The 14,557-nt window shown below is 38.0% G+C and overlaps 1 protein-coding gene across 10 annotated transcripts in view; it reads left to right on the top strand.

Annotated features, from left to right (window-relative positions):
* The window catches only part of ENOX1 (ecto-NOX disulfide-thiol exchanger 1), a 360,411-nt gene that overhangs the window by 171,673 nt on the left and 174,181 nt on the right, over nt 1-14,557 (top strand). The window contains exon 1 of one of the 10 annotated variants that reach the window (XM_068675297.1): nt 9,274-9,398. The exons of the other annotated variants lie outside the window; for them this stretch is intronic. The gene's annotated coding sequence lies outside the window, so the exon portion shown is untranslated. Of the gene's footprint in view, nt 1-9,273; nt 9,399-14,557 lie in introns of those variants that run through there. 10 annotated transcript variants of the gene reach the window in all.

The raw sequence follows: 14,557 nt of genomic DNA on the forward strand, positions 1-14,557 counted from the left end.
GGCAATAAAAGCAACCTGTATTGGACTGCTGAATGCAGCAGACATTAACATACAATCCCATGGATAATCTATATCATAATTATAGAAGATCTAGTAAAAACTGCCTGTACCGGGATATGGCTTACATCCTGGGGGGAGCTTGACTTAAGATTCTTTAAAGGTATCTTCTTTTCACATACAAACTAAGAAAAGGTGTTTTACAAAGTGCTCTCACAGGCTAACCATAGACTGAAATGTCCTGATTCACAGTTCATATCTCTTCCATTTGAGTTAGTCAAGAAGCTGATGGTAATAATAAGCTGTCTGCCCTTCATGGACACCAGACGTTAAAGAAAGACTAAGACAGTCATTTTCCTTGTGAGTTTCAGAGGTATTTTGTAAAAACAGAGGAATGTGAGAACTCAAGCTGTCTAAGATCAGTTCAAGGCTCTGGAGAGAGATACGTAACTACTACTTACAGAGTTGGGTGATTTTTATATCTTTCAAAATGTTGGTTCTGCCACTCAACATTTCCTTACTTTTTTTTTTTTTTTTCTTTTTCTTTTTCTTCCTTTCTGAGTCTGGACTGTCCTTACATCTTTGATTCACCTTAGTCTCTCTTCCATCTGCTATTTATTTCTTTGCACTCAGCCAGGATATGTAGGCTTACTCTGCTCTACTGCAGTCACCTAAAACATTGACACTCATATTTGAGCTAGCCTTTCAGAGCTTCCTCTATATTCTTTGAAGAGAATTTAGCATTTTTAGGGACAACTCGTACCATCTTAAAATAAACAGCTGAGATCAAATAAATCTAAGACAATCACCTGAGATCAGGTATTCCACAGGAAGAACCTCTTCTCTCCGTTGACTGAAAAGGGTTTATTCCAAATCTGAATGTCTCCTGTTTTAGGCAGCAAAAGCTAGGACACATGAATACTATCTAGGGTTTCCTTTTCTCCTGTGTTGACTGGACATTAATACAGAGATGAGTTGGCACAAAGGAAAAAAAAATCATGGTCAAAGAAGAATCCATGATGAATGAATAGGAGAGGTCTAGAAGCAAGTTTCATTTGGTACATGAAGATGCAGTTGGAGGACTGCAACTTCATGGGCTGCAACACATTCAGGTGCAGACATCAGGGAGAAGAATTTGGTGTAACCAGAAGTCTCACATGTATGAATTCTCTGCTGAGGACACACAAAGAACAGTTGTGTTCATAGACCTCAGCTCTATGGAGACAAATTTGAATAGATTTTCAGAAACTTAGCAAATGCAACCTTGCTTGATCCTGCTCAGTATGCTTGTCTTTCTGGAGACAGTGGAACATTTTAACAAAAGAAAATATACATTTAAAAAAAAAAGTCTCCATCAACCTTGTTCTGAGAAATAACACAATTGTTTAGATGAACTAGCACAAGTTGTTTTTAATTTTTGATCTGCTGAGAACAGGGAGGATTGACAGAGAACAGACCATGGAGAATAGCCTGAGGCAGACACGCAACATGGAAAACTTCAACCTTCATGGTTAGTAAAGTTCTAAGCCACAAATACAGTTTTATTTTATACGTACCACTAGAATGTTTTGAATAGAATATTTTATGTACGTTTCCTTTCACTGAAGTTCAAGATGCAAGAATAGAATCCGTACTTTCAGATGGGAGGTTTTTTAGCAGTTTACCCAGCCCTGTGCCATAACTTGCTTTCTGGTGTTCTTCACATCTTGATGTTGGAAGTTGTTTCTAAGGGGAGGCAGAAATATCAGGCTTTTACTTGCTTCCATTTTCAATCCAGCCTGGCTCAGTTTTACAATATCAGACCTTCTGGGAGCCTCTCGACATGACAATAACTATAAAAGTTATCAATAACAACAGGGGTTCCTGCTGTGGAAGGGTACTGTAATTGCAATTGCCTAGGATCTGGAGATTCATTATGGAGAAGGCGTATGTTCTGCAGTTTGATTCTCTTGGGTATATTCTGTCTCTCCCTAGCAAATCACTGCTTCTAGGGTGAGTTTTCTTTTATTTATTTCCTTATTTATTTACTTTAAAAAATAACTGAAATCAAAGCAGTGCACTGCCACAAGTGGCAGAAAATCAAAAGTGGGGAAAAAAAAAAAAAAGGAAAAAATGCTACTGACAAATATTTTAAGAAATAATAATAGAAAATGAAATGTTTTACATACATTCTCATGTTAACCTGTGATTTAAAGCATGATGACCACACACTTGGACTGCATCCCCAGGAAGTATTGAGAAGACATATTTCTTCCTGTGTACATGAAATAAGATGTCTTTGTATAGCAATAAGTCCTGTTTGTTGCAGTGTAGCTTGGTAGTCATAATAGAAGAATAAATAATAATTTTATGGTAGATAATTTAAAAAATAGGACATAATAAAACATAAGCATAATATTTAAAATACCGGTATGTATTTTCTTTACTTGCAGGCATTTATTTCACCTCTATATACAATGACAGCTTTCTAAGGAAAAGCACATTCGCAACATAACTTGCCTTCAATCATTAATTTCTTTCTACTTTTTTTTACTGTTCCTTTTAAATGACTGCGAAGTAAACTCACCAGAAAAATATTTCTGTGTCATTGGTTTTGGCACTATGCTGTATTAAGAATTTTTAATTGTCTATTCTCATTCTGCAGTTCATATGGATATGTGAACACCAAAACAAACTGCTACAAGCACTCCTCCCTGCCTTCTGCAGGTCTTTAATTTCCACAGCTCAACACTGAAGTTTATGAGACTTGCAAGTAATGGGCACCCCTTTAAAGATCAGGCTAGTAACTCACTAGTTCATAAATATACATGTAAATCAATTATTCCCACTAATGAATGCATCTGTGAACCAAAACATACATTAATGGTATAAGCACTATGTAAATATAAACTAATTTAAAAAAAAAAAAGACACAGAGACACAGTAACCAAAGAAATAGCTGTAGTCTCAAAACTTCGTAAAGTCTTGATATGACTATTTAAGTGAAGATCTCTGTTATTCCATGCATTCCATGTGATTCTTTGCATGTTTCTATCACTTGTCACAGCAAAATAAAATATTCCTTAATGAGCCATTTCTGTTTAAATACAAGTATTAAATAAAGCTCAATACAGCCTAGAGATAGAATGTACATTTAAATGCTGTTATTTTACATACATTAAAAAATATATTTTTCCTAATGCTGAAGAAAAAATGTCACTGAAGGTTTTTTTTTTTTTTTTTTTTTTTTTTTTTTTTTTGTGATAACACAAACCCCAGAAGGCTGTTGGAGCTCCTGAATATCTGGGCATTTTAATTCATTTCAGTATAGCTGTGCTCCAATTTATTCCAGTCTTGGCACTGGTTGCTAAAACACTCCTGCCAACCCTGAACAAACCACCTAATCCAGCCCAACCTCACCAGAAAGAATAATCCTTCATGTGACACTGAAAAGCAGTCAGCCACAGCCACCCTCTCAGAAGCCTGCATTTTCCACTAGCTCTTCAGAAATACTTCTCAGGTATCCCCTTTCTGTACTGAGAAAATCCTTATCCAGTAGTCTTAACAATTTGAATTCTTAAAGGCATTGACTATATACACCATGACTAGTCACCAGAAAATATGCTTGGCGCTGCTAACACCTTTTGTCCATCTTCCAGATGCACCACGTGTATCTGCCCTAGCCACCAGAGACATTGTCTTACAAAGCTCTCCATCCATCCATCCATCCATCCATCCATCCATGCTATAGAGTCAAAAGGATACACAGATATCTTGCAGGTGTCTGGTGGTGGATGTGGGGCTGCCAAGCTGCCAGAACTCTCTGATATCACATTTTCCCATTGATGACAAGCTGTTTGGCACACTCCCATCCACTTAAATGCAAGCACAGCTGCATCTGGATACTCTTCCCATAGCTGCAGGCTCTCTCCATCACAGGAGAATGACTATACTCTCTTAAAAGGTGTCTTTACAAAATGCTCCAGAGTTCAGGCCTCACAGACAGGTGAGCTCTGGTAGGTTTAATTTGTAGAGGTTTAATTCCTTGCAATATTGAATTATTTCTTGGTAGTTCAACAATAATTCTCTGAGGTCAGTGTCCTTGAAGTAAAGAGTGGCAGAAGAGAGATTGTGTGCTTATACCTGATTAGCCCCAACACAGAACCTGGCATTTTAGCTTGCACTGGCAGAGGAGGTGGTTATATGTTATTATTGGTAGGACAAGGATTGAGTAAATGTCATATATGCACATGTCCCTTTCTGCTGCCTGTACCACAGAGGCAGGCAGAAAAAAAAAAAAAAAAAAAAAAAAAAAGCAGTTAGTAGTAGTGACATGGAATCGTCTACCTCTTTTTTTTTTTTTTTTTGGTTGGCGTGTGTGTGTGTGTGCAGGAGCTTGAGGTTTGGATACCTATTTGTGCTTTACACTCTGACAGGTAAAACGTTATGTCTTACAAGCTGTCCTTTCCCTCTTTCTGTAGACTCACATCCACTCACTTCAGTGTCTACAGTAAGTTCAGTCTTTCTGTTATTATTGAGTGCATAGAAGGAATGCAACAAAGGGAGGAAACTGTTTTCTTTTGCCTTTTCTACAGCAGCAACAGAGTTGTTTATTACATTTTAATCATTTTCACCTATGCAAATATGCTGAAGCCAAAAAGTCTGCACAGCTGTCAGAGAGACTACAGGCTTAGAAATCAGCAGGGTAGCTGGAGTATAAATAATGGCTTATTTTGTTTGCCAGGCCTTTGACACTTGTTAGGATGCAGGTAGAGAAATGTCCACGTGCTTTTCAGATCCCATTTGATTACTCAGAGCTGGGATTTTTTTGCAAAAACACTTTTTTTTTTTTTTTTTTACATTTTACATTTTACATGAGACAACTCATGTGAAGTCACAGTTGGACAGCAAGGGCGTGTCTGAATGTAGACGTTAAAGTGTCCATTTCTTATAACAATACTAAAAACACACTGAAACTGAGTTTGGCAATGCAGATTAGCCAAGTGATTGTCTGAGATTGTGAGGGTCATTTTTCTCCGGTGTCATCACTTCAAAGCACATTTACAACCACTGTAAGTCTAAACGACTGTATGCTAAGAGGAGTGCTAAAACATGCTTTAAATCTCCTTTGGAGAACTGGGATAACTTCAAAAATATTCACATATAAAAAGAACAGTAACTATTGTGAAAAAATATATAAAGTGGCTAAGTCAAACTCTTTATTTATGTTTAGCCACGTTTTCCTTCAGAATGCCCCAAATGATTAGATGTTGCAGTTCTGTATCACTTGCCAAGTTTCATGTTTTTTAAAAGTCAAAGCCATTGTTTTGAAGGCCACTATCAAAGACGCAAAATGTCTTTTGCACAGTTAACCACATAAAAATGGCTTGTATTTGTTTTCGAAATTTATTTGTGGCAACAAAATACTCCCGGGCTGAAGTGTTCTGTGCCAAATGTAGTTTACAGTGAGAGTTTGCAGGCCAAATTCTGAAACCAGTGAAAAACAGAGCCTGTGAAGGGAAATACTGACATTACCTTTGCCTGCCTACACGTTCATGGGCTTTGTAATGTGTTCACTATTTCACTGCATTCAAAATCGATGCATTTGCTTAGTAGATCCATCATTTTATTAGTTTAAAAAATTCTTCATTAAACCCACTTTATGCCTCTCCAAATCCATATTTTTTATTAATAGTGAAAATAAGATAGAGTCATTGCAAGCAGACAATAAAACCTATGTGCATAGGGTAATTTACTTGCTGTTTATGCTAAGAGACTCTATGAGTATTATAGTTTTGATGAACTGTCCCGGCACTGTTTATACAGTGGATTTTTTATCCTGCAGCATTCATACATTTCACTGAATGCTTCTTATCAGAGCCCTGGGGTACTCTATAATTCCTGAATCTAAAAGTAGAGGCATGTCAGACATAAAATAGGAAATGTGGAACGTGAGGTTTTGAGGAGTGTTTCAGGTGATTTTGAAAAATATATCATAGTTAATAACATGAAGTGCTCCTCTAGGGTAAAGGAAAAATTTAAGAAGGGAAGATATTCTTTAAAAGAAGCTTTAGCTAGGATAGGAGAAACAGAACATGTGCAAAATGAAGTCAGTAATATGCTTCTGAATAATGAGAAAGTTACATTTGGGAAATGAATGTTAAGAAATTTAAGTTTCAGCAACTATGGATGGAAAGAGGTGACAGGATTCGAATTGGATAATGGAAATCAGACTATCTAGATTGCAGTATCTGTGTGGGAGAAGAATCTCTTTCTGTAAGTCTTATCCTATGACTACGGAAGCAAAGAGGGCAGAGGGAGTACCGCAGAATAATGGAAGAAGAGACTATCAAGCGACTACTCAGAGCTTTATAACTTATTGCTTGTTTTTGCACTTTGAGTAGGATATCAGAGCACCAATGATGTAAGCTTCAAGATCAGTTTTCAGGGACAACTTTTTCCTTTTCTCTGATGAGATTTTTATTCATGTACTACTTAATAAAAACCAAGTGGCGATGATGGCTGGTAGGTTATGACTCTGTACTCGAGAAAGTATCCATTTTTGCAGAGCTTTAAAATATAAATATATATATCTATTTTTTCAAACTTTGCTTATCATGGTTTTGTGGCTCTGGCACTTTTGACATGCCTTACAAAATTGTACCTCAGGATACCTAACTCCTTGGGATGAGGATGCTCTAAAAAGAGTGTTACGAAAGCCAACCAATTTTTCCTTTCCTTATAGTTTTCTTTAAGAGGAACAGATGTCAAGTGCATGTTGTACCTTTGAGTGTGCTTTTTCTGTGTTTTTCCCTCCATGTCTGTCATAACTATGTCCTCTTTTTTACCCCTCTTCTGTCACTTTTTGATCCTTTTTTTCCCCAACTCAGTCTTCTTTTCTGTTTTTCACATATATACTGCACTGTATAATTGCACAAATCCATGAGAAATTCAGCTGCCCCCTGACCACTACTTTAATTTTTCAGACTGGGCAGAGGTGAAAGCCTTGTGGCTTCTCCTTCCTATTCCCAGTCAGAAGAGGTCCAGCTAAGCAGTAAAATTCACTGATTTCCCTGCTCCCAAACAATCCAGGCAAAGGAGGAAGCTAGACTCTTTTCCTACCATGTAAAGAAAACAAACAAACAAAAAAAACCACTATGGTCCCTCTCCAACTACCTCAACCATGCAAGGAAAAGAAGGGGGGATGGGGCTTCTATCAGACTTCTTTCAGGCCACAAGACTAATAAATTCGAAAGGATGGGAGACCTTCTGCCATTTTTAGCTGCTTTGAAAGAAAAGGTGTAGTCAAAGAAATGACAGGCACGAAATGTGGGGAGAGGATGTATATATGTTGGAACTGTGTAATCTCTCGTAGTCTAACAGGTACACTCAAGTTTACTAAGTGTGAGTATACAATCTGAAGTCCTTTGGACCTCATTTCCAGAAATTTTGGCTGGTTGCAGAACCTCACAGAATCACAGAAATTGTGAGGCTGGCAGGCATCTTGGATAGCATCTGGTCCAACCCCTTGTTGAGATGTTGAGAGTAAGTTCAGTTACAGCAGGTTGTCCATGTCCTATTGAATGTTAAATACCTTCAAGGATGGAAATGCCACAGCCTGTCTGGGTAACTTTTGCCCAGTGCTTGATCACACTTATATAAAAATAAAAATAAAAATAATAGTAAAAAAGAAAAAAAAAGTCTTTCTCATGTTTAAGTGGAATCTCCTGTATTTCATTTTGTGCCTTTTGTGTCTTGTCCTGTCACTGAGAACCACTGGCAAGAGTTTTGTTCAGTCGTTTTTATTCTTCCCCATCAGGTATTTATCCACCTGGATAAGATCCCCTTGAGACTTTGCTTCGGGCAGAATAGTCCCAGCTCACTCAGCCTCTCCTCTTATCAAAGATGTTTCAGTCCCTTCATCATCTTTATGGCGTTTTTCTGGTCTCTACTTGTCCATGTCTATCTCATTTTGGGACACCAAATGCCAGATCCAGCATTCCAGGTGTGTCTCACTAGTGCTGAGCAGAGGAGGGGGATCACCTCCCTCGGTCTGCTGGTGATCCTCTGCCTTATGCAGCCCAGGAGGCTGTTGGCCTTTGTTTCAAAGGGACATGGTTGGCTCACGGTAAACCTGTCCCCCAGGTGCCCCAGGTCTTTTGCTGCAGAGCTGCTTTCCAGACAGTCATTCTGCTGTATGCACTGGTGTCTGAGGTTATTCCTCTTCAGGGGCAGGACTTGATGTATTCATCTGTTGACATTTTTTTTTTGTCGAACTCCATGAGGTTCCTGTTGGCCCATTTGTTGGCCATTCTTCTGAGGTTCCTCTGAATGGCATTACAAGCATTTGGTGTATCATCCACTCCCCCCAGATTTGCATCCTCTACAAGTTTGCTGAGGGTGCCCCCTGTCCCTTCAGCTGGGCTTTGTGGCACTGTTCATAACCCTCTGGGCCTGGCCATTCAGCCAGTTCTCAATGCACCAAACGCTCCTAAATTCTGATCTCAGCATCTCTGGAAGTCCTGTGCAAAGTTTCTTACAGTTGCTCAAGCTTTCCCCCTTCCTCCCCCATATATGATGGCATCCAAATCCAGAAGGAGGTTTGTCTGTTTTTTGTCAGGAATTTTCCAATGTCATGCAAGAAATTTCTTGTAGAACTACAGAATAAAGGCAGATTTCCTATGCTTTAGATGTTAAACTACAGTTCCCATCTCTGCCACCTTTATTACCCAGAATTATAAAGTAGACCTCTATGAGCACAGAGACATTTCTTATAGTCTCTCTTTCACAACTGTACTTTAAATATATGTGTGATTTTTTTTTTAATAATCCTTTGTATTTTTTCCATTGTGTGTAAATGAAAAGGATAGAAAATGCAATGTGTGAGAACATCCTGCTTTCAGACAGCTGCATCATCACAAGTCCATTTTTATCCAAAACAGTACTTCTAATGGAAATAGAAATAAACAAACGTGAAGAAATTCTGCTTGTCTGCTGCAAATCATTCTTATTACTTTTGCTAAAAGTCTTGCCTGACTTCAAACAGATTGAGCACAACCTTCCTAAGAAAAGGCAGTGGAAAGCATGTGCAGAGAGGGTATAGAAATGGACACAGCTTCGTGGATAGCGTGGCTGCATGTATTTGTGGACAATAAAGGCATGGCGGTTAGTTGCATTCCCTACCCTCTGAATATATGTGTAATTGCATAGTCATGGCAAGTTCTGAATACAGGACTTTTCATTTGTTTTAGATTGCCTTCAGAATGTTGAAGCCTTTCTTTTTCTCCAACCCCCACTGATACTCCTTGCCTGTAGTGCTAATTTTCTTTCCAATGTGACACCCAAGCATCTGACATGCTTTGACATAACAGATACTGTGAAAGCCTTGCCTGCCTTGGGAGTCAGGATCCTCTCATAGTACAGTAAGTTCCCTTTAAAAATAGATATTGTTTCATCTTTTCTGCTTGGGACTTAATTGACGTTGATTATATACATGTGCAATTTACTCTTTAAGAGAGCTTGTTTAATACCACTCCATCTCCTGAGCTTCCCCCTTGCATGGTTCAGGGCCACGGCTGCAGCCCCAACCGTGATGGAGCATGTTAGGACAGCCTGCTCGAGCAAGTGAACTGCCCGTGTCACTGATGGATGTAGTGGGAACACTAGAGAAGAAAGGCACATTTTGAAACCATACTGCTGTGAATGGCTTTCTTAAGAGGTCCGTTGAGCACTGCCGTCATATATTAGTTGAGTCACTTGACTTTTACAGGTCACCTTAGCATTTTTGGGTGAAGGGCCTGATGTCAAATACCACTGTGGTGACTGATGTCTTCTGTAACACAGTTGACACAGGTTGTGCTTATAGTAGGTGCAAGAGAGGATCTATTTTTTCCACATCTCTGAGTTAAAGGAGCTTCCAATTAGAACTCTTTGTGACTAGTGATTGCTTACAGGTTTCCTAACGGGAGATCTGTGGAAGGGGGCGAGCTTCAGAGGAAAATAAATGAGAACTATAGTGTTATTCTTTCAGTCTGCAATTGTCTGAAGCTGTTGTCAATAGAAATAGTTGCATACATTTGTCTTCATTAATCATTTCAAGGTGTTGCTTTTTGATGCAGCCAGCCCTAGCAATTCACGGGCGCTTTAATTTTCCAATTATTGTACCTGTGGCTCAGAACAGATACTGATTAGTTTCACATTTTGCTCTGTGGGCAGCTTAATGTTCTTGTCACCTTACATTGAGTTTTAAATGTGCAGAGTGTAAGAGAATGTCAGATGTGCTCCCAAGTCTTCTGGGTCAAGCTCAGTAAGTTATGATGTTTCCAGGAACTGTACTGATAGGTTTCTGAAAGATTGATGAAAGAACAAGGTATGGTTTTAGGATCCTATCACAAAAGTAATGATTCCTCTTGTAAAGCAAGTGTGAGCAGGTTTGCTTTCTTTTTCACACAAATTTTTAGCTGAAGATAAAAGTGATAACTGAAAGCTGCCATAACAGCAATACAAAAGGAAGTTATGATAACAGCAAGCCAAGAGCAATGCTTTTCAATATTTGCACACAATTGCAAGACCTTTTCAAACTCTAGTAGTGGAAGCGAAGGAGAAAATAAGTTTTGAAAAGCCCTAAACACAAAGATTAATTTTATAACAAATAGAAATGTTGCCTGTCTGCTCTTTATCAATTGTGTACCAGCTATGACTCATTCGTGCATGCTCTTTTCTTTCTGAAAATTGCCATGGAAGAAATCCCCTCCAAAACACAAAACCACGCTGAACATCTGCTGTCTAGGTATTCATTAGTTCTGTCTGCTCTGCTTTTGGCTAATTGCCTGGGAGTGAAGTCGAATCGTTTATGGGGACTTAACCTGGTGCCGGTTATAGTAGTAAAGATCATGTAACATTTTGATAAAAACTTTGAAATGTCAAACATGCAGCCTCCCAAACATAAAGTTTATTTACTGGTTTCTCATACATTTTGTTTGCCTACAATATTGCCTGCACAACTGATAACAGAAAATGTATTTAATAACTACTCAGTGCTAATATGCTGTAGTATGCATGACTGACTAATTTAATTTATCTCTGATTAAGCCTATTATGTTTGAGATCACTTTACAGAAGAGACTTTTTTTTTGCCAGCTGTAAGCTTATTTGAATTGTAATATAAGTTAATAATGTGTGAAATAACTACTGGTGCCTGCTTCTAAATGCTAATTTTACCAAATGACTTCCTGAGTTAACGCATACACAGCTCATCTATTGCAATGTAGTTAGTATGTTGTTGGGACGTAAGATTGTGTACGTAAAAAGGCAGGTTGTGGCAATGGGATTAAGTGGCAGTGGTTTCTGTGGACAAAGAGCATGGAGCCATGATCACTGCACACTTGGTGGTGGCACACAGTCTACATGTTAACAGCAACAGCTGAGAAGAGGCCCTGGTGATGGGCTTTCACTTGAAGCATTCATTCCCTATGAGGTGCAAAGGGCAATGAGAACTCCTCAGGACAACACATAGAGAGAAGAATGTGAAACAAAAAGTTGTGAATAAAAGCAATCCAGGATCTGAATATGTTTCAATAGGAAAATAGCCATTTGGGTGAAAATCATCTAGATTTTTCTCAGGCTGAGGTTAGAGCTGCAAAAGAAGTGGAAAAAGATGGGAAAACAACAACAACAAACAACAACAAGAACAAAAACAAGCAGTTAAGTGAATAAGAATTAAAAAGGAGGGGAAAAAAGAAGAATCAAAAATTAAACTCTGCCAAGGAAAACTAAATTATTATTATTTTTTTTCTATAGGGAAAAGAAAGACTCTTTCCTCTTCCCCCTCCACTGTTTTCTGTTGTCTAATTGCTAGAGTAAGCAAGCACATAATGGAGAGGGAAGCAAAGCTTTTTCTGTGCATAAGCCATATCCCAGGGCTATTGATCACTGGTAAATGGGACTTTGCAATGTCTGTGATTTAGCCACTTGTTTCTCTTGATTGAGAGGCTGCAAAGTGCTATCAGTTGGTGATCTGGAAATAGCTCTGTGTTTATCAATTGTTACTCTTACAAGAAACCATAATCATACACATTCTTGCTCTACTTCTTGTTTATTTTAAATCTGATGAGAAAATTTAGGTGAAGGGAATGAAGTCCTACACCTTTGAAGAAACAAGTGTGATAGTCTCGAGTTTAGTGTATGAGATCATTTATAAGTGAACACACACAAATTATGTGTACTTTGAATTTAAATACATGCGACTCCAACAGAAATAAAAGAAGCCAATAGTTTTCTCTGTCAGTTTGGCATATCTCTTCAAATTAGAAAATACATATGATACTGTACTTACTGTGTCAGACTGAGCTGCCAAAACAATGTCACTTGCCTCACACAGAAAGAAAAGTATGCTCTGCATAATTTCTTTTCATGTCATTCTGCTCCACCATCCAAACATAGCCGGCATGTGATAACATGTGGGATGTCAAGCACTATTGTTCACATTTTGTCATGCTATCTCATATAGATCAGTTATCAGTGAGCTGAGCTATACAGCGGCTCTGATTTCAAGGTCTCTCTTCAAAGAGTGTCACCCGCTAGCTGATGCAACAGGAGTTTGACAGGTCCAGCACTGGCTATTGGGTTTCAGCTGAATATGTGATGGTTGTACTGTGAAGACTAAGTTTCCAGTGGTATATAATTGAAAAAAAATGGTATTTTTATACCAGTTTCAAATACAGAGGCTTCAAGATTTGTCCTGTAGTACTGGTGTCAGTAAGACATTTCCTCCTGGTGTTTTCCCAGAGCAGGCAATCCATGAATGTAGGAGGGAAAGGCATGTGAGAGTAACTTCTTCCCATTAGAGATGGGGCTGATAGTCTTATAAACCACCAGTTGACAAAGCTCACTGTTGTATTCCCATGCTCTGAACAGCTCTCCAGCTTGTATCTGGGTATAATCCAGGGCTGAACACAATCCACAAAGATCTGAAAATATGGTACTGTAGCTATTTTAGAGGTTGCCCCTCTTCCCTTACATGGTAGTACAGTGAAAAAGATGAGCAGGCTCTTGCTAGCAGGTCCAAGATCTGGACAACTCACTCCTGCAAATTGTTACTGGGGAGGACTTTTGGCTTTGAGAATTGCATCTTTACTGCCCAGAGAGAGCTCAGGTACACTCTGGGTGTAAAAGCTTCTTTTGTGGCCTCTAACTTCTGCCAGAGCAGCTATGAGTAGGGAGGTCATTCAGCTTAGTTTATTTCCTTCTACACAGAACAGGATTCTTTTAAAAATGGTACACCATTTATTTATTTTTTATTTTTATGAATGAATGAAATGCTAAGAACAGAGATTTGAGCTTATTCACCTGATAGAGAAGTTGATTAGATAAAGTTTATTAGTGTATAAACCAGTCAATACTGATTTTTTTTTTTCCTGTTCCTACAAATTATACACATTCAGTGGCAGGCAGGTAGAATTTGATGCTTCATATTTCTTTTTTTGAAGGAGTGGACTTTTGAAGAATAATTAAAGAATGTAAAATATTTGATCATAAGTAACCTGAATTTTAAATGACTTCCACAGTTATAGGGCAGTTCTCTGAAGTATATGAACTGTAAATATATTGAACATCTCTGCAGCCCAGTTAAACACAGAGCACATCGGTATGTCAGGAGATTGCTGTGCTTTACAGAGGATCGAGAGAAGATTAGGGCCTTCTTTTCTCCATCCTCTTTCATCTTTCTTTTTCCCCCAATACCTAAATTGAGATTGATCATTTACCAGAAAAAAAAAAAAAAACAAAAAACAAAAAACAAAAAACAAAAAAACACTATGAGCAATGAAGCGTAACTCAATACAATACTGAGAGTTGCTTAGCTGTCGTATTGGACTCATCTTACACTTAAGCAAAGATTAGCAAGGATAACTTATGTACAAGGCTGTAAATCTGCTTAGCATTCTGTGACTCTTACAGGCAAATAATGCTTCCAAAACACTGCCTTTGAACACTGTGAGAGTCACCTTTTTGAATGACTGATAAATAAGTCTGATGATTTCAGCTAAGAAAGTGAATAATTTCAACATTCTGAAACATGGAAAGCAGAAACATAACTCATCATGTGCATTAGTTTTCTGTGTTATGGTCTGTCTTAATATAGATATATGTTGCAAAAATTTATTATAATGAGTAATGATCCATGAAGTATTTGATGTTATGAAGCTTGCATTCTTGCAACTGATTAAGTTTTGCCTTTTGCTTAAAAACCCCAAACAAATAATGACACTATATACCCAAATTTTCCCCAAAACATGCTCTTTGAAAGTTTGACATTTTTGTTTGCCTTCATGACTTTGATATTTTCATAGCTCAATAGATGAATCCACAACAAATGTGTACAACGAAAACATAAAAGAAGTCCACAAAAATGTTCTTTTTGTTCCTTACACCTAGAACATTCGGGCTTTGTGAAGAAGTAAGGTTGAGTGTAAAATAAAGTTTTTTTTTAATGCATTTTTTCAATAGTACTTGTTAATCTGAAAAAAAAAAAGAAAAAAAAAAAAAAGAAAAGACAAACCAAAGATGTACTAAGGATCCATTT

Source organism: Anas acuta, chromosome 1 (genome assembly GCF_963932015.1).
Source record: "Anas acuta chromosome 1, bAnaAcu1.1, whole genome shotgun sequence".
NCBI lineage: Eukaryota > Metazoa > Chordata > Aves > Anseriformes > Anatidae > Anas > Anas acuta.